This window comes from Aquarana catesbeiana, linkage group LG11 (genome assembly GCF_042186555.1).
Source record: "Aquarana catesbeiana isolate 2022-GZ linkage group LG11, ASM4218655v1, whole genome shotgun sequence".
NCBI classification, from domain to species: Eukaryota; Metazoa; Chordata; class Amphibia; order Anura; family Ranidae; genus Aquarana; species Aquarana catesbeiana.
The window spans coordinates 42,025,717-42,047,582 of NC_133334.1; the positions used below are offsets into that span (position 1 = coordinate 42,025,717).

At 46.6% G+C, this 21,866-nt stretch overlaps 1 protein-coding gene across 1 annotated transcript in view; it reads left to right on the top strand.

Annotated features, from left to right (window-relative positions):
• The first annotated feature begins 1,392 nt into the window (after nucleotides 1-1,392).
• Nucleotides 1,393-21,866, top strand: part of CD59 (CD59 molecule (CD59 blood group)) — a 71,517-nt gene continuing 51,043 nt past the window's right edge. The window contains exon 1 of the mRNA XM_073604218.1: nucleotides 1,393-1,417. The gene's annotated coding sequence lies outside the window, so the exon portion shown is untranslated. The remainder of the gene's footprint in view (nucleotides 1,418-21,866) is intronic.

Consider the following 21,866-nt stretch of genomic DNA (forward strand, 5'->3'; position numbering starts at 1 on the left):
TCTCTGTCACTGATCTTGGCGTGTTCCCGACTATCCCTGTCTGCTTGTGACCCTGACTTTTGGCGTGTTCTCTGTTATCCTTGTCTGCTAGTCGCCCTGACATTTGGCTACCTCCTTACTATCCCTTGCTGTCCTGGGCTGCTGTTTCCTCTCCATCCTCCTGTAGCCTACCGTGAGCGTGAGCTGGGAGACCCTGGGGGCCGCGACCTGGAGCCAGTTGCAGCCCAGTCCATCCTCACCACTAGAGGCTCTGGTGAATCACCTGCTGGCTCTTAGACTCTGCGCCCTGGGGAATCTATGCTCTAACTCACTGTGGGATCCGTGTTGGTGCTCCAGGGGACCTGCCTTCCTGAACCACCCCGAGTTCCATCCGCAGCAGTCAGCCTTAGGGTCCACTATCATAGCAGTGCACTCCTGACCCCAACGGGGTGCATCTGTCACCTGGATACAGGTGACCTGACATCTTTCAGGAGATGATGATCTTTTTGAATCTTTGTCTCAGGAGATGCTGTAGGGAAATAGTGATGATGTTGCTGCAACATTTAATTTGTCTGACTGGGCAGCTGTGAATTCGGGGATCACCTCGGGTGGAAACCCCTACAATTGCTAGCGGGACTTTGTCTAAAAATACCGTTCCGTCCGGAACAAACAAATCATCTCTCCTTGCTGTGGTACACAAATCCCCAGTTTCTTCGTGTGTGCCTTCTGGTTTGGGAAGCTTCCGTTCCTTGCCAAGGCTCGCTCGATCTCAACGGCTGTTAAACAAGCGAGTGGCCACAGAATATGGACTTGAATTTCCATACGTCCCTAGAGATATCATGCAAGAGATTGAGGAGAACAGAGAAGGCTGGTATAGTGAAGACGTTTGGGACTACTTGAAAGTGCCAAAGCCCTTTAGGAAGCCAGGATGTTCTTCTGTGATGGATGATCGGTTTGCCGGATGCCTGTTACATTGGAGCTATGGGAGGCACATGTATGAGGATAAGGTTGTTATCTGTCGGCCGGGAAAAGATAACATCGTATACTTCATCACCACAGTAGATGCACAAGGCAAAGCTGTGACTTTACCAGATCCCCAGTTTTATTGGTGATCGATTATGATAACCATTCTGTTGGTGACAACCTAGGAAGAAAACTTCTATCTTCTTTTCCTTTCTTCAATGCAAGGACTATGGGGATAGTTAGTTAGTGTCAGTTGTTAGAGAGACTACGTGTCAAGATTTTATTTTTCTTCTTGCAACTTTTTCAACACTAACCTAAGAAGATTTGTATTACAATGACTTCTGCCACCAGGTGGTAGCAGTTTCTCGATAAGGTCGAACTTTAAAGAGAAATCATCCATGACAGTAAATATAGTTCATGGCAGGAAAGAAAATTTAATTTCTCAGGAAGTGGAGTTTTGCTTCTTGCAAGAAAGGTACTGACTTTTATTGTCTTGTCTGTATTTGTGTATTTTATTTCAGATTTGTCTGGATCTTCTAGCAAACCATTAGAGAGTGGGTGGTACAGATAGTTAGATAGGTCATTGGAAAGTTTGTTGTACTTCCTATTCAGTTGTGATATTGTTAATCGTCTATTGTCTTATTGCTTTGCTCTCTCTTCCTTCTTTCCACTTAAATGCTGGGATTCAGGTATTTGACTCTCAGGATTGAGAGTTATATTTTTTTTTAGACGATGGGGACATCATCTGTTGCGGTGGGGGGAGTGTGTAGTGCCCTGCTTCTAATGAGCAGACGCTATTCTTTTTTGAAATTTAAATTAGTTGAAGCTACAGTTTAGGCTCAATTTATTATTGCCTAAATTTAATGGTTTCTGTATCAGATTGGCTGGACTGTGCAGATTTCCATCTAACCATGGGTGGTGCTGTCATCATTGGTGGATCTGGAAATACAGTTGTTAAGCCGCCCCTATTTCTCCTTTGAACCCAGGTTGGAGCTATGGGTGTATGGATAGAACTCTCTGATCGATCGGGTAATCAAGACACACACATGGGAAGGTGAATCAATATTACAATGGAGAGAGAGAGAGAGAGAGAGAGAGAGAGAGAGAGAGAGAGAGAGAGAGAGAGAGAGAGAGAGAGAGAGACCTCTTATTATCAGCCAATGAGATTGAAGCATAGACTTTATGAAAAAATAAGCATAAAACATCATAAATTGCATATTCTGCATAGAGATATCCCTCAGGCTATATCTAAATATAAGTATATATATGTGACCACGTATGCTAGACAATCTGCCAATTGTTCCAGACATGGGACCATTGTTTTATCACTTCATATTTTTCTAAATGTCAAGCTAACCACACGTACATCCTGTTCAAGTATATAGCTTGCAAATAATCTTTGCAGTTCTAATTTTCTGCATAAGAAAGCAAAATACATTTCTTCTTGTATAACATATCTTAAAGCAGCACTCTAACATCCTTACAACAGTCTGGTCAAACACATTGACTACTTGTTGCTCAGAGGCTTTTCGGTGGGAGTTGTTCACACACCGGACATTCTGGGTAGGGATATTTAAGGCACAGATGCCATCTTGGGTTGGCGCTACCCACCTCGTGGCCCTCCTGGCCTGGGAGACTACGAATCCTTAACCACTTCAATACCAGGCACTTAGACACCTTCCCGCCCAGCCCAATTTTCACCTTTCAGCGCTGTTGCAATTTGAATGACAATTGCGCGATCATGCTACACTGTACCCAAACAAATTTTTTATCATTTTGTTCCCACAAATAGAGCTTTCTTTTGGTGGTATTTGATCACCTCTGCGGTTTTTATTTTTTGCGCAACTAATAAAAAAAGACCGAAAATTTCGAAAAAAACAAGTTTTTCTTTGTTTCTGTTAAATTTTTTTGTAAATAGGGTACGCTTTCTCCTTCAATAATGGTAACTAATGGGCAGTGATACGGCGGCACTGATGGGCACCGATGAGGTGGCACCAATGAGGTGGCACTGATGAGGTGGCACTAACAGGCACTGATGATGGGCACTGATAGGCGGCACTGATAGGTGGCACTGATGGGCACTGATAGGTGGCACTGGTATGCGGCACTGATGGGCACTCATAGGTGGCACCGATGGGCGCACATAGGCGGCACTGATGGGCACTCATAGGTGGCATTGATTAGTATATATGGGTGGCACGGATGGGTACTTATGTGTGGCACTGATGTGTGGCACTGATGGGCACTGATAGGTGAGCACAGATGGGCACTGACAGGTGGCACCGATGGGCAATGACAGGTGGCACAGATGGGCAATGACAGGTGGCACTGATAAAGAATTGCTGGGCAGATCATTGACATAATAGTGCCAATCAGTGCCCATTTGTGGGCACAGATTGGGTACATGTGGATTGCCATGGGGTACATACCTGGCCATCCACGTTGCCCCTTCCCTGGTGGTCCTAGTGGCATCCCTGGTAGTCCAGTAGGGTGATCTGAGGGGGGGCTGCGCTGATAAACAATCAGCGCAGACCCCCCCTGCCAGGAGACCGCCGATCGGCTCTCCTCTACTTGCGTCTGTCAGACGCGAGTGAGGAAGAGCCGATCAACGGCTCTTCCTATTGACAGCGTGATAAGCCGTGATTGGACGCGGCTGATCACGTGGTAAAGAGCCTCCGCCGGAGGCTTTTTACCAAGATCAGTGTAGCGGTGTGTCAGACTGACACACCGCTCCACCGATCGCCGCGATGCGCGCCCCCGGGGGCGCGCTGCGGCATGTTATCCTGCTGGACGTCATATGACGTCCAGTCAGGATAACAGAACCACTTCCCGGACGTCAATCCGCTATAGGGCAGGCGGGAAGTGGTTAAAGTTCTGCCTGGAGCTTGGCAGATCTAAGGCCTAGCTACTAAAGGAAGGATCAGAGTCTTGGTGGCCTATGGGCCGGCATGATGGTCTCTTTGCTGTCAGGCCTGCGGGAAGAAGCAAGGGACTGCAGTGACCAGGGGAGGACTCTTCGGGAGAGGACCGAGCATAAGGCTGGTATCTTGAGAAGAACCTGAGAACTCAGTCGGAGACGCATCTTGGATTAGTACCACAGTCAGTTCTTTCATGACTGTACGGTCTGTGGCAGAGACCGTTTAGATCATCCACAATTTGTTCATCCATAATCGTAAGGTCTGTGGCAGAGACCATGTTCGAGCATTGCATCGGCTGCTAGGTCAGTGAGAGGGGCCTATCCGGTGATTGCTGAATCCAGCTGGGGAAGTGTTTGTCACGGAACGTCCCTCTGTCCGCTTGAGTGCTTCCGTCATATACCACTTCCTCCCAGTCTGTATACAGATATCAGATATTCCAACCTCTCTGAGCACAAAACAAGGCGACACTTGCTTGTTACTACCATGAACTGTTTATTTAGAATCAAAGTTACAAGACTTTATATGCCGTTGGAACCTCCTCTAACAATACAACTGTAACCTAATTAACATAATTAACATGAGCTAATTAACTAAAAAAATTTACCCAGACCAGATGACAGACTTGTGGGAACCGAGCTTCACACAGTAGTATAAGCACAATAGCTGGAGCTAATTACAATTAACAATACAAACAACAACCTCCCCCCTCCTCAGCCTAGACCATTCGTCTCCTAGCCAGTGCTGGTGGCTAATGTGATCAGCTTTCTCAATTAACATAAACACAGGTTGATGACACCAGCATCTCCTCACAGGATGTGTCCCAACAGAACGAATCAGTCTTATCAGCAGGGGGCTGCTGGAGGCATCCCCCCTCCCTCTTCAGGGACACAGATCCACAGCAAGGAGTCCCCAACAGAATCAAACAACATACAATATATACATATATTTACGACTGAGTCCGATTAGTACAGTTCAGACTGGATTTCTCATTCACCTCACAAAGAGTATTGTTCCATTGAAAATCCAGGGCCCATAATCAAAAGGCAACAGGCTTGCATTCAGTCCTCTCCAACAGCCTTTGTCCCGGCTATGTCTGTCACATTTCTCCCCTTTCGGCAGGAGACTAACACAGGAGGAGACCCCAGACGGGTTGACTCCGAAGTTAGTCCATAGTTCCAGTCCTCTACTGCCTGTAACCCACACAGTACCCCAAACAAATTATTCCAAACAGAGTATTACTCACCCAGCCATCCTCTGCCTCTCTCAGAGAACATATCCGCCGCTGGGGAGAGGCCCGGACTGGCCCTTCTCCCTGGAGTCCTTTCTGCCACTGGAGAGAAGACAGGGGGACTGGGCTCACTCCATCCTGCTGCTGGGAATCTGGGCCGACTGCCCAGCATCCCTGGGGTATACAGGTGGGGACTGAAGCCCAATCAACCGACACCAGATCAAGCTGCAGTTGTGAGGTGATGACTGCATTCTCTCCTTGGATCCTGATCTGCAGCTAGCGGTAGACTGCCACCTCCTCACCTTGGGCCTCCACAATTGCTGCAGGTGTGGGGCAGAGGTCTTGGACCCTCTGTCCGGTTGCCAGCACTTCTGCTGGGGGTTTGCCAGGTGGTTCCTCCTCTACAGAAAGGTCTATTAAATCCCCAGTCTCTGGAATTGGTAAAAGTGTGGGACAGAGGTCTTGGACCCTCTGTTCAGTTACCAGATCTTCAGCTGGAGAAGTTTGTTTTAACTCCATAGATGCTGCTGGCAGAAAATCACATGTCCCTGTCAGTGTTGTGGGAGAAAGGCCGACTACCTCTTCTCTCAAGAAGGCCGAGGCCACTGTTGGTGCTGGGCAGAGCACAGTGAACTTTGGCCCTGATAGCAGCTCTTCTGCTGGAGGCTCATCAGGTTGTTCTTCCTCAGCAGAAAAGTCTATCAAATCCCATGTCTCTGCAACTGATGTCTGGGGATAGAGGTTCACCATCTCCTGTCCATGGAACCCAGAAGATGCTATCATTTCTGGGCAGAGGTTAGCAGAGCTCTGCCCTGTTGTCAGCACTTCAGGTTTGGGGACGGCAATCTCCGTATTTTCGACTGCCGATTCTCTGGCATGCTGCTGAACTTGTTCTAGCAGTTTCCTGTATGACCTTTCCAGATGCTGTTCCTTCCTTAGCAAATGGTCCAGATCAGGTTTGAGCTCTGAGACCCATGCAAGACCGAGCATAGACTCTATATTCTCTCAGGTCCTCAAGGTCAGGTTCCCCTTCATCGCCAAACATAAAAAGATCTGTAAGGCTCTCCCACAGCAATCCAGGGCCGCCAAAGTCATATCCCTCCGGAGAGCATTCTGTTGTCTCCCCTAAATATCCCTCCTCTGCGTGCCATTGCAGAGCCCGATAACGATTGTCCAGCTCTATCTCCTGCTGGACTAGCCTGTCCAACTCAGTCACCCATTGCTCCTGGGGCCGCTCTTCCAGAAATGCCATCCGCAATGCCCGTTGGTCACTGGCCCGTTGCTCTTGGGTTGGAAAGCACTTGCCCTGTTTTATACCAGCGAGCTGGAGGGCTCCGATCCAGAGCCCCACCCGAATCTGCTGCCTGAGCTCCAGGTATTCATCCTTAGACACAGTCCTGGTGTATGTTGAAAGGATGATCCGCAGCAGCCCCGGGAATTCTGATGCCAGGTCCATATCTCCACTGGGGTGACTGAAGTCTGCTATGCTGATCTTGGATCCAGTTGGCGGTTTGGATGTCCCAGACTGCAGGAAGCTTTCCCGCTGCTTGCCACCAATGTCACGGAACGTCCCTCTGTCCCCTTGAGTGCTTCCGTCATATACCACTTCCTCCCAGTCTGTATACAGATATCAGATATTCCAACCTCTCTGAGCACAAAACAAGGCAACACTTGCTTGTTGCTACCATGAACTGTTTATTTAGAATCAAAGTTACAAGACTTTATATGCCGTTGGAACCTCCTCTAACAATACAACTGTAACCTAATTAACATAATTAACATGAGCTAATTAACTAAAAAAAATTTACCCAGACCAGATGACAGACTTGTGGGCACCGAGCTTCACACAGTAGTATAAACACAATAGCTGGAGCTAATTACAATTAACAATACAAACAACAATCTCCCCCCTCCTCAGCCTAGACCATTCGTCTCCTAGCCAGTGCTGGTGGCTAATGTGATCAGCTCTCTCAATTAACATAAACACAGGTTGATGACACCAGCATCTCCTCACAGGATGTGTCCCAACTGAACGAATCAGTCTTATCAGCAGGGGGCTGCTGGAGGAATCCCCCCTCCCTCTTCAGGGACACAGATCCACAGCAAGGAGTCCCCAACAGAATCAAACAACATACAATATATACATATATATATGACTGAGTCCGATTAGTACAGTTCAGACTGGATTTCTCATTCACCTCACAAAGAGTATTGTTCCATTGAAAATCCAGGGCCCATAATCAAAAGGCAACAGGCTTGCATTCAGTCCTCTCCAACAGCCTCTGTCCCGGCTATGTCTGTCAGTGTTATTCACTGGATGTAGAAATTATCTCCGACCGCAGCGTCCAAGGTATCTGAATCCCTTTCCACCCTCTGTCTTTCTACTGCGTATGATGTTACTAAATAAAACTTGGGAAGAAAAAAAGGACTAAAGTGTTGGAGCCAGTGTTTCAATTGAACGAGTGATGAGTACCCCTAGGATGGACACTGAAAAGAAGGTAACTGTAAGCCCGAAAGAAAATAATTAGCAACTCCTTTGGGGGTTTTTGCTACACACATTTGTGAGATCAGGCACTGATGTTGGATAAGAAGGCCTGCCTCGCAGTCTCCACTCTAATTCACCCCAAATGTGTTCTATTGTGATGTCTGCCGGCCACCCACGATCGTTCCCCACAGAGACATCTCCGTTCTGACAGGGGGGGACACAGGATCTTGTCTTCCTGCTATGCAAGAAGATGGATCTGTGTTGTTCCAGTGAGCCCATCCCCCATACAGTTAGTAAACACACCCAGGGAACACAATTAACCCCTTGATCGCCCCCTAGTGTTAACCCCTTCCCTGCCAGTGTCATTTATGCAGTGATCAGTACATATTGTTATCTCTGATCGCTGTATAAATGTCAATGGTCCAAAAAAAGGACAAAAAGTATCCGATCTGTCCACCGCAATGTCGCAGTTCCGCTAAAAATCGTTCATCACAGCCACTACTAGTAAAAAAATCAAAATGCCATAAATCTATCCCCTATTTTGTACACGCTATAACTTTTGCGCAAACCAAGAAATATATGCTTATTGGGATTTTTTTTATCAAAAATATGTAGCAGAATGCATATTGGCCTAAACTGATGAATTTTTTTATTTTATTTATTTTATTTTTTGATTTTTTTAAATTTTTGATTGGGTATGTTTTATAGCAGAAAGTACCGTATATACTTGAGTATAAGTCGAGTTTTTCAGCACATTTTTTTGTGCTGAAAGTGCCCCCCTCGACTTATACTCGAGTCAAGCACTTTTCTGCAGCAAAAAATTTCATTTTCCGAACCGAATTAGGGGCCCCGTATCTCAGGGCCACTTGGTGCTAGGAACCCCAAATTTGGTGTACAAACCCAATGGAACTGGTCCCATAACATATCCAAAGATGGAGTTCCTAGCACTAAGTGCCCCCGAGATACGGGGCCCCAAAGCTGGTTCGGAAAATGTCATTCTCTGCTACAGAAAAGTGCTTGACATTTTCTGAACCGATTTTTGGGGCCCTGTATCTCAGGGCCACTTGGTGCTAGAAACCCCAGCTTTGGATATTTTATGGTGCTAGTTCCACTGGGTTTGCACACCAAATTTGGGGTTCTTAGCACCCAAGATACGGGGCCCCAAATTCGGTCAACTGTGTCCATCTGCAGCAATGTCATTTTGGGACCCTTTGGGTTCAGAGACCCCAAATTTTGGCTGCAGCTAGGGGGCATATAGGAACCCTTAACTATGAGTTTGAAGTTTGGGGGACCTATGGCTGCAAATGGGCACAGTGAGGCATGCAAATGGGCACAATGAGGCTGCAAATGGGCATTGTTGACCCTCTTTTCCACTTACAGTAGCTGTGCATTTCTCACCCTCGTCTTATACTCGGGTCAATAAGTTTTTCCCATTTTTTGTGGTAAATTAGGGCCTTGAATTATACTCGGAACGACTTATACTCGAGTATATACGGTAATACATATTGTTTTGTTTTCAAAATTTTCGGTCTTTTTTGTTTATAGCGCAAAAAAAAAAAAAAAAAAAACGGCAGAGGTGATCAAATACCCCCAAAAGAAAGCTCTATTTGCGGGTAAAAAAGGATATCAACTTTATTTGAGTACAATGTCGCACGACCACTCAATTGTCAGTTAAAGTAACGCAGTGCCGCAAAAAATGGCCTGGTCATTAAGGGGGGAAATCCTTCCGTTCCTTACTTGGTTAAGATGGCAATTAAACTCACTTGGTGCCTGATCTGCATTAAATTAGCCCCAGAACCTGTGTAACTTATATGTGTTCGGGTTTAAAGGGATGAGGTGGCAACCCTAGATGGGAAAAAGGTGGGCTTTTAACGCCCACAGGCCGCACATATGCATCGCTAGGGTGGCCAATGTTTTTTGTGCTAATAGCACGCTCACTCCATGCTCCCAGCACAAAGACTGAGCTGCCAAAAGCAGTTCTCAGTCCTGACTAGGGTTGACACCTCATCCCTTTAAACCCGAACACGTATGAATCACACAGGTTCTGAGGCTAATTTAAAGCGGGGTTCCACTCAAATTTTTAACTTAATCTTACCCCCTTCAGTTAATTGCATAGATGTTCAAATGCCACACGAAAAAATTTTTTATCGCTGTAATTATCTTTATATTGTACTTTATTGTGACACTTCCTGTCTCTCCTCCCATGGGAGTAGGCGTGTTTATTGCCTTTCCCTGGCGCCGCACTGTCTCCTGGGAGCTTAGTGTCAGGCTTCCCAAGATTCAGTGCGGAAACCATGATCATGCATGTGAACAAGCTGTGAATGAACAGCATTCACCGCATCCAGGAAATCACACTTTTTAAAGTTATTCTTCAGTACGAAAACAGACACCCAAACTGTGCGTATTATTTTGGGATTAGCAAAGTGTCTCATTGACAATGAGACACTGACAATGAAAAAAAAAAAAAAAAAAAAAAAAAAGGATTGGTCGCCAGACTCCCGCTTTAATGCAGATAAGGCACCAAGTGAGTTTAATTACCACCTTAATCAGCCACAGAGCCTGTGTAATTCATATGTGTTCGGGTTTTAAAGGGATGAGGTGACAACCCTATTCCCGACTAAAGATTGGTAGGTAGCAGGACTGGCTTCTGATCATGTGAGCACTGTGACCGCCAATCAGAGTGATCACATGATCACCGCCCCTCTGAGGACTTTTAAAAGGGATGCTAGGGCAGGCAGGAAGGGGTTAAATGTGTATTTCAGATATCTGTTCCTTAACAATCAGAATAATCCAACCTTTGTTTTCTTCATGTTGAGACCAATAAAAATGTATTGAATAAAAAAAAAAAAAAAAAAAAAAAAAATTTCCACTCCAGAGCATGCCTCCCGGATGCTAGCTTTGTTAGTGAGCCATTAACCTGGATTAGGTCAGCATGTGATAAATTACAACACTTCAACTCCCTTCCTGCGGGCATGTCAGTGACTCATAGGGTAGTGGAGTCTGTATAAAGAGGATAGCTCCCAACCCTTCCGTCTACTCTAAACAACTCCTTAACAGCTGATACCAGATCTCTGTCCCCACAGACAGAACCTTTAACCCATTTACTGCCACTGCTGTAAGGCTTACAGCGATGGCAGCAGGGGGTTTTACATACACTCCCATCTGCTGCTGCCAAGAGTGTGTGTTCATTCTACAAGCCGACTGCTGCCTTTCTAATAAACGTGCACTTGTGGCTGTACAGCCACCCGATTGTTTTCCGTGCCCCCCCCCCTTCTCCCAGCACGACTCCTCCCCCCATGCTTCCTGGGATCCACTGTCCACCTGTGAGCCTGGGACCCGCATGGTGGGCGTCACAAGGAGGAGGAGAGGGAGACCAGTGAACACCCATTCGCTGATCTCCCCTAGCTAGAATGAACCCAGAAGTGACGGGGAAAACATCACTTCCTGTTTTTGGTGTCACTTTCCCCAGACCGCCCAACTTCTTGAGATGGGAACGAGGGACACCTATTAGCAAAAGTATGTAGAAATAGGACACACACCCTGCCACACCCACTTAAAGGATAATTATACAAAAACAATTATTAGTTATACCCACAAGTGCTTTTTGTTACCAATATTATTCCTTTATACTGGCTTTTGAAATTTACATATGCAGCATATTAGAAGTTAAATGAAAGATTTAGCGCTGGGAAACACTTTTTGAAAGATAAATAGTGCATTTAATATACAACTATCTAAATGAGAAGGAAAGAGGGACTGAGGCAGTGGCGTCACTAGGGGGTGGATTTTGGGGCTATAGCCCTGAATGTGGAGCCCATAGCCCCGAGTCTCTGCAGGGGTCCCCAAGGGGTGGGGAGGCTCTCTGGGGACCCTGATTTAAGTGGGGGGCTCTCTGGGGACCCTGATTTAAGTAGGGGGCTCTCTGGGGACCCTGATTTTAAGAGGGGGGCTCTCTGGGGACCCCGATTTTAAGGGGGAGGCTCTCTGGGGACCACGATTTTAAGGGGGATGCTCTCTGGGGACCCCGGTTTAAGGGGGATGCTCTCTGGGGACCCTAATGAAAGGGGGTTCTCTGGGAACCCTGATGTAAGTGGGGGTTCTCTGGGGACCCTGATGTAAGTGGGGGGCTCTCTGGGGATACATACACACACACACACACACCTATATTGCTGTATATACATGTGTATGCCCACCCAAGCGTATGACTTTCTTTACTACGCTGCTATGGGCTCTAGCCCCAGATCTTTTGTAGACCTAGCAACGCCCCTGGACTAAGGGACTTTGTTCCAAATCAGGGACAGTCCCTCAAAATCAAGGACATTCTTTCCTTGGCCCTTGTGGCCAGGGAAGAAGATAATGCAGTGCAATCTGCACTCTATCAGCTTCAGTGGAAGGCAGGTGAGACATCATTGGTCTGAAAAGACTCCTGATCTGTCATTAAAGAGAACCGGTCATTACTGTTAAAAATAAAGAGAACCGGTCTTAACAATATAAAGTCACATAGGGGACTTGTGCCTATGCCTTAATGTTTGCAGGATAGCTGTCTACTTGGCTTAACCTCATCTCTTATGCTTTGCCAAAAATGTGGGTAATGCATTGCGTTCTTGTTCCCTAAAATTAAATTGATTGTGTCTTTTTTGTTTTGGGCATGATCATTCATTGCACAAATATAACTTGACATAAAAAATTGGAACTACCACTATTTTTTTCTCCAGGGTCTCTGCTTTTAGAAAATATGTAATATTTTGGGATTTTAACTAATATTCTAGTCTAAAAATAATTTTAAAAAATGTGAGAAAAAAAAAACAAAAACAAAGGGGTTAAAGCCCAGCTCCAGGCTCTGTGGTCCATCTAAAGCACCGGTGATGTCAGCACTGCTCTCTGCAACAGTACAGTGGTAAGAGTGCCATGGTGACACGCCCTCAGGGGGCAATTCACAGTAATCTTCAGTCTTCCTGGGTTGAGTGACAATGGGCACCTTTCAACCCAGAAGACTGAGGTCATCTTGTGGCAAAAAAGAGGTACTGTAGTAGGGAACTTTAAAATTTAATTTTCAGGGAACCTATAGCAGTGCTTGTCAACTTATGAGCTAAAGGGGGCCTCAAATGTGGCCCCTGATATCAAAGGGCCACACATAACATTCCATACATCTAATCCTTGAGAGTACTGTTAGAAACTGCAGACTTAATAGAGGAAATGAGGGTCAGAGAGTGTGGACAGAATACATTGTTGGCTGGGGATATGCTGCAGAAGACAGTGAGAAACTGGGAATATATTACATGAGGCTAGTATAGATCAATACTATTACCCTAATCAGTGTTCCCATTTCAGACTGCTGGGATCTGAGTGCCACACATCATATACCAAAGGGCTGTAGGATGGGCAACAGGGGTATAAAGTGCAGGGGTCATGTGCATGTAACATACTGCAGATCACAGAGCGTAGCTGTCAAGACAATGCAATGTACAACATAGTGTCCCGAGGCCAGGAGTGTGTATATTGGGCCCCGTACCTTGCTGATTGATGAAATGAAAAAATGCCATGGCATCTGCAGAAGTTGGAATTTAGTAGTTAGCCGTGGTGTAGAAAGAAAAAAAAAAATCCCCAGCACCACCATGGGGAAAACATGCCTGGTACCATTGGTCGGCACCATAAAATAATGGCCTGGTGTTGGTGATCAGTGAAAATAAAAAAGTCTCAGTGTCCGAAATCAGTGGGAGGAAAAAAAAGCATAGGGGGGGAGATTTAAGCTGACTACACATTATACCATTTTCTTATTCAATTTATTTTAGATTTACCTTTAACTATGTAGTGGAAGGGTCTGCCTGATTCCATACAAGTTGAAAGTGTTTAGGTTTGGGTTCATATTATATGGTTTTGGTAACTCTAAAGGCAGAGATTGATGGTCAGTGTGGATGAGAAGGAAGACATTGATAGTCAGTGTGGGTGGGAAGGAAGACATTGGTGGTCAGTGTGGGTGGGAAGGAAGACACTGATGGTCAGTGTGGGTGGGAAGGAAGACATTAATGGTCAGTGTGGGTGGAAAGGAAGACACTGATGATCAGTGTTTGGGATAAAGGAAGACATTAATGGTCAGTGTGGGTGGGAAGGAAGACATTAATGGTTGGTGTGGGTGGGAAGGAAGACATTGATGGTCAGTGTGGGTGGGAAGGAAGACACTGATGGTCAGTGTGGGTGGAAAGGAAGACATTGATGGTCAGTGTGGGTGGGAAAGGAAGACATTGATGGTCAGTGTGGGTGGGAAGGAAGACACTGATGATCAGTGTGGGTGGAAAGGAAGACATTAATGGTCAGTGTGGGTGGGAAGGAAGACATTGATGGTTGGTGTGGATGGGAAGGAAGACATTGATGGTCAGTGTGGGTGGGAAGGAAGACACTGATGGTCAGTGTGGGTGGAAAGGAAGACATTGATGATCAGTGGAGGCAAATCCCCAATCTTACACTATAGTAAGTATCCTGCATCGCTGCTCTTGGTTGGCCTCCTCCTACTGCTGGGACTATGCAGCAACTGTTGGGAAAGAGATCACTCCACCAGAAAGTTTGTGCCAGGTGCTGGAACGATCAGCTCTGGGACATGGCCCAGATTCATGGGACACTAGAATTGTGCTAAGGTCTTAGGATGGTTGGGAGTATAGGTAATACCTTTAGTGAAATGTGCCGCAGCAAAGAGAAGGCATAAGGTACATTGTGCTGTATATTGGCCATAGTCATTGCCCTAGATGACTAATAGAAAGATTAGAAAGATTGAGGAACTCAGAAGGAATAGGACCATGCACTGCTTGTACAAGAAAAGTCAAAAGTGGCAAAAGCGAGTTCATAGCCAGCACTGGGCCATGGTCTGATGGTTGAGAACTACTGGCCTAGATGACAAATAGAGAGGCCCTGGAGGTCAGAAGGAATAGGACTATGCATTGCTTATATAAGAAATGAAAAAGTATCAGTGATTGTTTCACAGTGCCAACATCCAAATATATGAATATACAGAGAAAGGGGTTTCCCTTGGGGTAGGACTTTAACGGCACTCAGATAAATGTAGTAAAACAATAAAAGTAGGAAAAAAATGCATATGTTTTATTAAAGATACATGAATAAAGGAATATGTAATGGAGTATACATGATAGCCACTGCTTATGATGCAATAGTTACAAATAGATGATATGTAGAAAATATCCTTCATCCAACGCGTTTCAGAGTCAACTAGAGATACTCCTTCCTCAGGGGTAGATAGGACATGAAAACTCTACAGTTAAGTACAAACAGTCAATGCCTATATAAATTGTTAGCAAAAAAATTAACATACATATTTTATTGCTAACAATTTGTATAGGCATTGGTTGTTTTCTAGTTTTTTTCTACTTTGGTTTACTACATTTATCTGAGTGCCGTTAAAGTCCTACCCCAAGGGGAACCCCTTTCAATGTATATGCCTATATAGGAAAAATGGACTGGCAAAATGGAGTTCATGGCCCAGCACTAAGCCATGGTCTGCTGGTTGTGAACCACTGGCAGGTCCGGTGGTCCAACTAGGCAAACTAGGCAGCCGCCTAGGGAGCAATGCCACTGCTTTCCTTACTCTGCCGACGATAGGCCCTCTTTACTCTCCTAATATAAAAGGTGATAAAAGGCTCATCAATGTTTCGCTATCAAGGACATCTGGTCTGCAGACTCCCACTGTAGGTGGTGAAACGAACTTTAGCAGTTCCTATGGAGTGGCCCCGGCTGGGGATCAAAACCTTCTGGGGACAGCAGAGGCAGACACGCCTACACCGTGTCATGTCCACCTCCTCCTCACTGGCCTAGACAAGGCTCTGGAGCTCAGAAGGAACAGGTTGAATCTTTGCTTTTCCAAGAAAAGTCGAGATTTTCATACCATTTAATCTCCCACGGCCTGGTTCACACCTGTGCATTTCTACAAAAAGCACAAAAAACGCATTACAGTCCATTTAACATGGTTTCCTATGGGACATGTTCACATCTGTGCTTTTTTCAGCCTCTGTGTTTTTGGAAAGGGTCAGGGACTTTTTTCAACGCAAAACAGTTCTTTTGGGTTCAAAAGACTTCAAATCGACACGCTGCAGAAAAGCATGTATTGCGTTCTTAATGCGTTTGACGTGTTTTGCCTCTTTTAATCTGCCCGACAACAAATTGGCCAAAAAAAGAAAAAAAGGCATAAAAACTACCAGATGCAAAAAAACAAAAACGCAAAACGTACAGCAAAAAGCACTGCAGAAACGGATTTAAAGCAAACTGCATAGGTGTGAACCGAGCCTTATATCTCTGAGTCCGCGAATGGATTTGACTTGCTGTTTTCACTGATAACCTGTGCTTAGTTTATAGAGCCTTGCCTTTTGATAGGCGCATTTTAAAGTACAACTTATATCTCAGTCTGCGATCTCGTGAGCAAAGTCCACAATATTTCTTCCTTCAAGTAAACAGTAAGCTTCAACACTCATTTCTACTGAGCCGGCCTGGGTGAGGCTCGCAGTGTGAAACAAACAAGCACACCGTTATATTTGTTGATGCATTAGATAATCATATATGTAACAATGTATTCATACACGCTCAAAACCAAGAGACAAAAGTGCAATTGTCAGAAATTCTTGTTATGTATTGTTTGATTTTCCCAGCGCCGTGGGTGCTAAACAATTCATGAGCAATACAGCTTTGAACAGGACTTGTATAAAAAGTGTGCCCATTGGTGCCCATGACGAATTGAGATGGAGTTTATTACAAAGACGTAGCTCCCAACTGTCCCTGATCTGGAACCTCTCTCCCTCTTTCCTTCTCATTTGTCCCTCATTTTGGTCTGATCTATAGTGCCTTGAAAAAGTATTCATACCCCTTGAAATTTTACACATTTTGTCATGTAACAACCAAAAACGTAAACACAAAGTGGCACATAATTGTGAAGTGGAAAGAAAATGATAAATGGTTTTCCACAATTTTTTACAAATAGATATGTGAAAAGTGTGGGGTACATTTGTATTCAGCCCCCCCGAGTCAATACTTTGTAGAACCTCCTTTCACTGCAATTAGAGTTGCAAGTCTTTTTTGGAGATGTCTCTACCAGCTTTGTACATTTAGAGAGTGACATTTTTGCCCATTCTTCTTGTAAAATAGTTCAAGCTCTGTCAGATTGGATGGAGAGCGTCTGTGAACAGCAATTTTCAAGTCTTGCCACAGATTCTCCATTGGATTTAGGTCTGGACTATGACTGAGCCATTCTAACACATGAATATGCTTTGATCTAAACCATTCCATTGTAGCTCTGGCTGTATGTTTAGGGTCGTTGTCCTGCTGGAAGGTGAACCTCCTCCCCAGTCTCAAGTCTTTTGCAGACTCTAATGCCGTGTACACACGATCGTTTTTCTAGTCGGAAAAAGATGACGGCTTTTCCGACTGCATTCCGCTCAAGTTTGCCTTGCATACATGGTCATGCAAAAGTTCGCTGAAATGATGACTGTCAAGAACGCGGTGATGTACAACACTACGACGAGCCGAGAAAATGAAGTTCAATGCTTCCGAGCATGCGTCGAATTGTTTCCGAGCATGCGTAGGGATTTTGCGCGTCGGAATTGCCACAGACGATCACATTTTCGGATAGGAACTTTTCTCGACCGAAAAATTGAGAGCATGCACTCAATCTTTTGCTGGCTGGAATTCTGCCAGCAAAAGACCGATGGAGCATACACACGGTCGCATTTTCCGACGAAAAAGTCTCATCTGTCTTTTGCGGGCCGAAATTCCAACCGTGTGCACGCGGCATAACAGGTTTTCTTCTAAGATTGCCCTGTATTTGGCTCTATCCATCTTCCCATCAACTCTGACCAGCTTCCCTGTCCCTGTTAATGAAAAGCATCTCCACAATGATGCTGCCACCACCATATTTCACAGTGGGCATGGTGTGTTCAGGGTGATCTGCAGTGTTAGTTTTCCACCACACATAACGTTTTGCTTTTAGGCCAAAAAGTTCAATTTTTATCTCATCTGACCAGAGCCCCTTCTTCCACATGTTTGCTGTGTCCCCCACATGGCTTCTCGCAAACTGCAAACAGGACTTTTTATGGCTTTCTTTCAACAATGTCTTTCTTCTTGCCACTCTTCCATAAAGGCCAGATTTGTGGCGTGCACGACTAATAGTTGTCCTGTGGACAGATTCTCCCACCTGAGCTGTGGATCTCTGCAGCTCCTCCAGAGTTACCATGGGCAGCTTGGCTGCTTCTCTGATGAATGCTCTCTTTGCCCGGCCTGTCAGTTTAGGTAGACGGCCATGTCTTGGTAGGTTTGCAGTTGGGTGGGTGGTGCACTCCGGGCTGTGAGTCTGAAGGGAAGGGGGGAGGCGAGCCAGTTTACACAGAGCGGGGATCTCCTCCATCTCCAGCTTACTCGGCATAGCCAAGTGACATACGAAGTCCCGCCTCCTGGACCGGCTCCTATAATGGACATCACACTGGTCCAATGCCGGGACATGTGAGATCCATCAGAGGAGCTGGTCCAGGAGGCAGGACTTAGTGTGGCAACGGCTATGCCGGGTAAGTGGGAGATCCCTACTCTGTAAATCGTTGGCTCTCCTCTCTCCCCATGCACTGGCAAGGCTGTGTTGATGGGCACTGGCAAGGCTGCGCTGATGGCAATTGAGGCTGAGCTGATGGGCACTGCTGTCTGAACAGGCTGCAATGATGGGCACAGGTAAGGCTGAGCTGATGGGATGGGCACTGACGGGCACTGATCAGGCTGCATTGATGGGCACTGGTGGGGAGGCTGCATTGATGGGATTTGATGAGGCTGAGCTGATGGGCACTGATAACGCTGTATTGATGGGCACTGGTGAGGATGAGCTGATGGGCACTTATCAGGCTGCATTGATAAGCACAGGTAAGGCGGCATTGTTGGGCACAGGTAAAGCTGCACTGATGGGCACTAATCAGGCAGCATTGATGGTCACTAGAGGCTGCATTGATGGGCACTGATGGGTACAGGTAAGGCTGCACTGATGGGCATTAATTGGGCTGCATTGATGGGCACTGGTGAGGCTGCATTGATGGGCACTGGTGAGGGTGCATTGATGGGCACTGGTGAGGGTGCATTGATGGGCACTGGTGAGGCTGAGCTGATGGGCAGTGATCAGGCTGTACTGATGGGCACTGGTGAGGCCACATTAATGACATTGGTGAGGCTGCATTGATGGGCACTGATCAGGATGAATTGATGGGCACTGATCCAGCTGCTCTGATCAGGCTGCACTGGTGGGCACTGGTGATGCTGCATTGAGGGGCACTGATCAGGCTGCATTGATGGGCACTGATGAGGCTGCACTGATGAGGCTGAGCTGATGGGCACTGGTGAGGCGGCATTGATGGGCACTGGTGAGGCTGCGCTGATGGGCACTGGTGAGGCTGCGCTGATGGACACTGGTGAGGCTGCGCTGATGGACACTGGTGGTGATGCTGAATTGATGGGTACTGAACAGGCTGCTTTGATGGGCACTGATGAGGCTGTATTGATGGGCACTGATGAGGCTGCATTGATAAGCATTGATCAGGCTGTACTGATGGGCACTGGTGAGGCCACATTAATGGACATTGGTGAGGCTGCATTGATGGGCACTGATCAGGATGCATTGATGGGCACTGATCCAGCTGCTCTGATCAGGCTGCACTGGTGGGCACTGGTGATGCTGCATTGAGGGGCACTGATCAGGCTGCATTGATGGGCACTGATGAGGCTGCACTGATGAGGCTGAGCTGATGGGCACTGGTGATGCTGCATTGATGGGCACTGATCAGGCTGCATTGATGGGCACTGATGAGGCTGCACTGATGAGGCTGAGCTGATGGGCACTGGTGAGGCGGCATTGATGGGCACTGGTGAGGCTGCGCTGATGGGCACTGGTGAGGCTGTGCTGATGGGCACTGGTGGTGATGCTGCGTTGATGGGCACTGGTCAGGCTGCATTGATGGGCACTGATGAGGCTGCACTGATGGGCACTGATCCGGCTGCATTGGTGGGCACTGGTGATGCTGCATTGAGGGGCACTGACCAGGCTGCATTGATGGGCACTGACGAGGCTGCACTGATGAGGCTGAGCTGATGGGCACTGGTGAGGCGGCATTGATGGGCACTGGTGAGGCTGCACTGATGGGCACTGGTCAGGCTGCACTGATGGGCACTGGTCAGTCTGCACTGATGGGCACTGGTGGTAATGCTGTATTGATGGGCACTGATCAGGCTGCATTGATGGGCACTGATGAGGCTGCACTGATGAGGCTGAGCTGATGGGCACTGGTGAGGCAGCATTGATGGGCACTGGTGAGGCAGCATTGATGGGCACTGGTGAGGCTGCACTGATGGGCACTGGTGAGGCTGCACTGATGGGCACTGGTGGTAATGCTGTATTGATGGACACTGGTCAGGCTGCATTGATGGGCACTGGTCAGGCTGCACTGATGAGGCTGAGCTGATGGGCACTGGTGAGGCTGCATTAATGGGCACTGATGAGGCTAATACACTCTTCAAATGTGCTTTAAAATGTATGGTTTTCCCTTTTATGAACAAGAAAATAATGAGGTTATGATTCAGGCTGAAGCCCCAGGACTTGTTCCCACCTAGCAACACCCCTGGTTAGGGGTATTAGAGTAAAGGGGGCTGAATACAAATGCATGCCACACTTTTAACATATTTATTTGTAAAAATTTGGAAAAACCATTTAGAATTTTCCTTCCACTTTACAATTATGTGCCACTTTGTGTTCGGGGATCAGCGGGCACACAGCATCGGGGATCGGCAGGGGCACATCGGGCAGGGGATCAGGCTGCGTCAGGCATCTGGCAGCGTCTGTGTCCTCATCTCTTCTGAGATCACGGCGACTTCCGCCGTGCGTCTCCTCCCCTCCTCCTAGGCATGCAATAGGACCTGACCTTTCAGCCAATCGGGAAATGGGTAATAGGGATGAGCTTCGTGTTCGAGTCGAACCCATGTTCGACTCGAACATCGGCTGTTCGATCGTTCGCCGAATTGCGAACGTTATGGGCCGTTCGCGCTAAATTCGTGTGGCGCGTCACGGCCCATAATTCACTGCGGCATCGCAGTGCATTGCTGGCTGATGATTGGCCAAGCATGCACTATGACCCGCATGCTTGGCCAATCACAGCGCTGTCAGTAGAGAGAGCTGTAATTGGCCAAAGCCAGGGTGGCTTTGGCCAATTACGGCTCAGGGCATTTAGTACACACCCCACACTATATAAGGCCGCCTGCACGGCGGCCCTGTGTAGTGTGTGTTCCGGTGTGCTGAGAGATAGAGAGAGAGAGAGACAGTGTCATTTGATTTGAGTTAGATAGATTAGGCAGAACAGTCAGTCAGTTAGCTGCACTTACAGTGTATTGTGTATATATATGCATCCCAGGTGTATATATATATACACTGTATTCAGTTTAGCTAGATCCGTTCCTGTTATCTTCTATCTAGACTATTTACATTTAATGCAGTGCGTCCTGCTCACAGTGTTCAGCTAGATCCGTTCCTGTTAAATTCCTACTGACCGGCAGGCTTGTCTGGTTACAGTATATAAAGCTACCTGAAGAAAATTACAGGTGTTCTATTTGATCCTATTAGTACCACGGTCAGGCAGCTAGACTATTTACATTTAGTACAGTGCGTCCTGCTCACAGTGTTCAGCTAGATCCGTTCCTGTTATCTTCCTACTGACAGGCAGGCTTGTCTGGTTACAGTATATAAAGCTACCTGAAGAAAATTACAGGTGTTCTATTTGATCCTATTAGTACCACGGTCAGGCAGCTAGACTATTTACATTTAGTACAGTGCGTCCTGCTCACAGTGTACAGCTAGATCCGTTCCTGTTATCTTCCTACTGACAGGCAGGCTTGTCTGGTTACAGTATATAAAGCTACCTGAAGAAAATTACAGGTGTTCTATTTGATCCTATTAGTACCACGGTCAGGCAGCTAGACTATTTACATTTAGTACAGTGCGTCCTGCTCACAGTGTTCAGCTAGATCCGTTCCTGTTATCTTCCTACTGACAGGCAGGCTTGTCTGGTTACAGTATATAAAGCTACTTGAAGAAAATTACAGGTGTTCTATCCCAGCTTAGTGCAGCTACAGGCCATTAGTATGTCTGGAAGGCCAAGAAGGAGAGGCAGACAGTCACAAGCCAATAAGAGAGGGCAAGCAGGCTCTGTGTCTAGTGCTGGTCGTGGAGACGGTGCATCCTCATCAGCACGTGGCCATGGGACACGCTTGGCCTTTTTTTCGG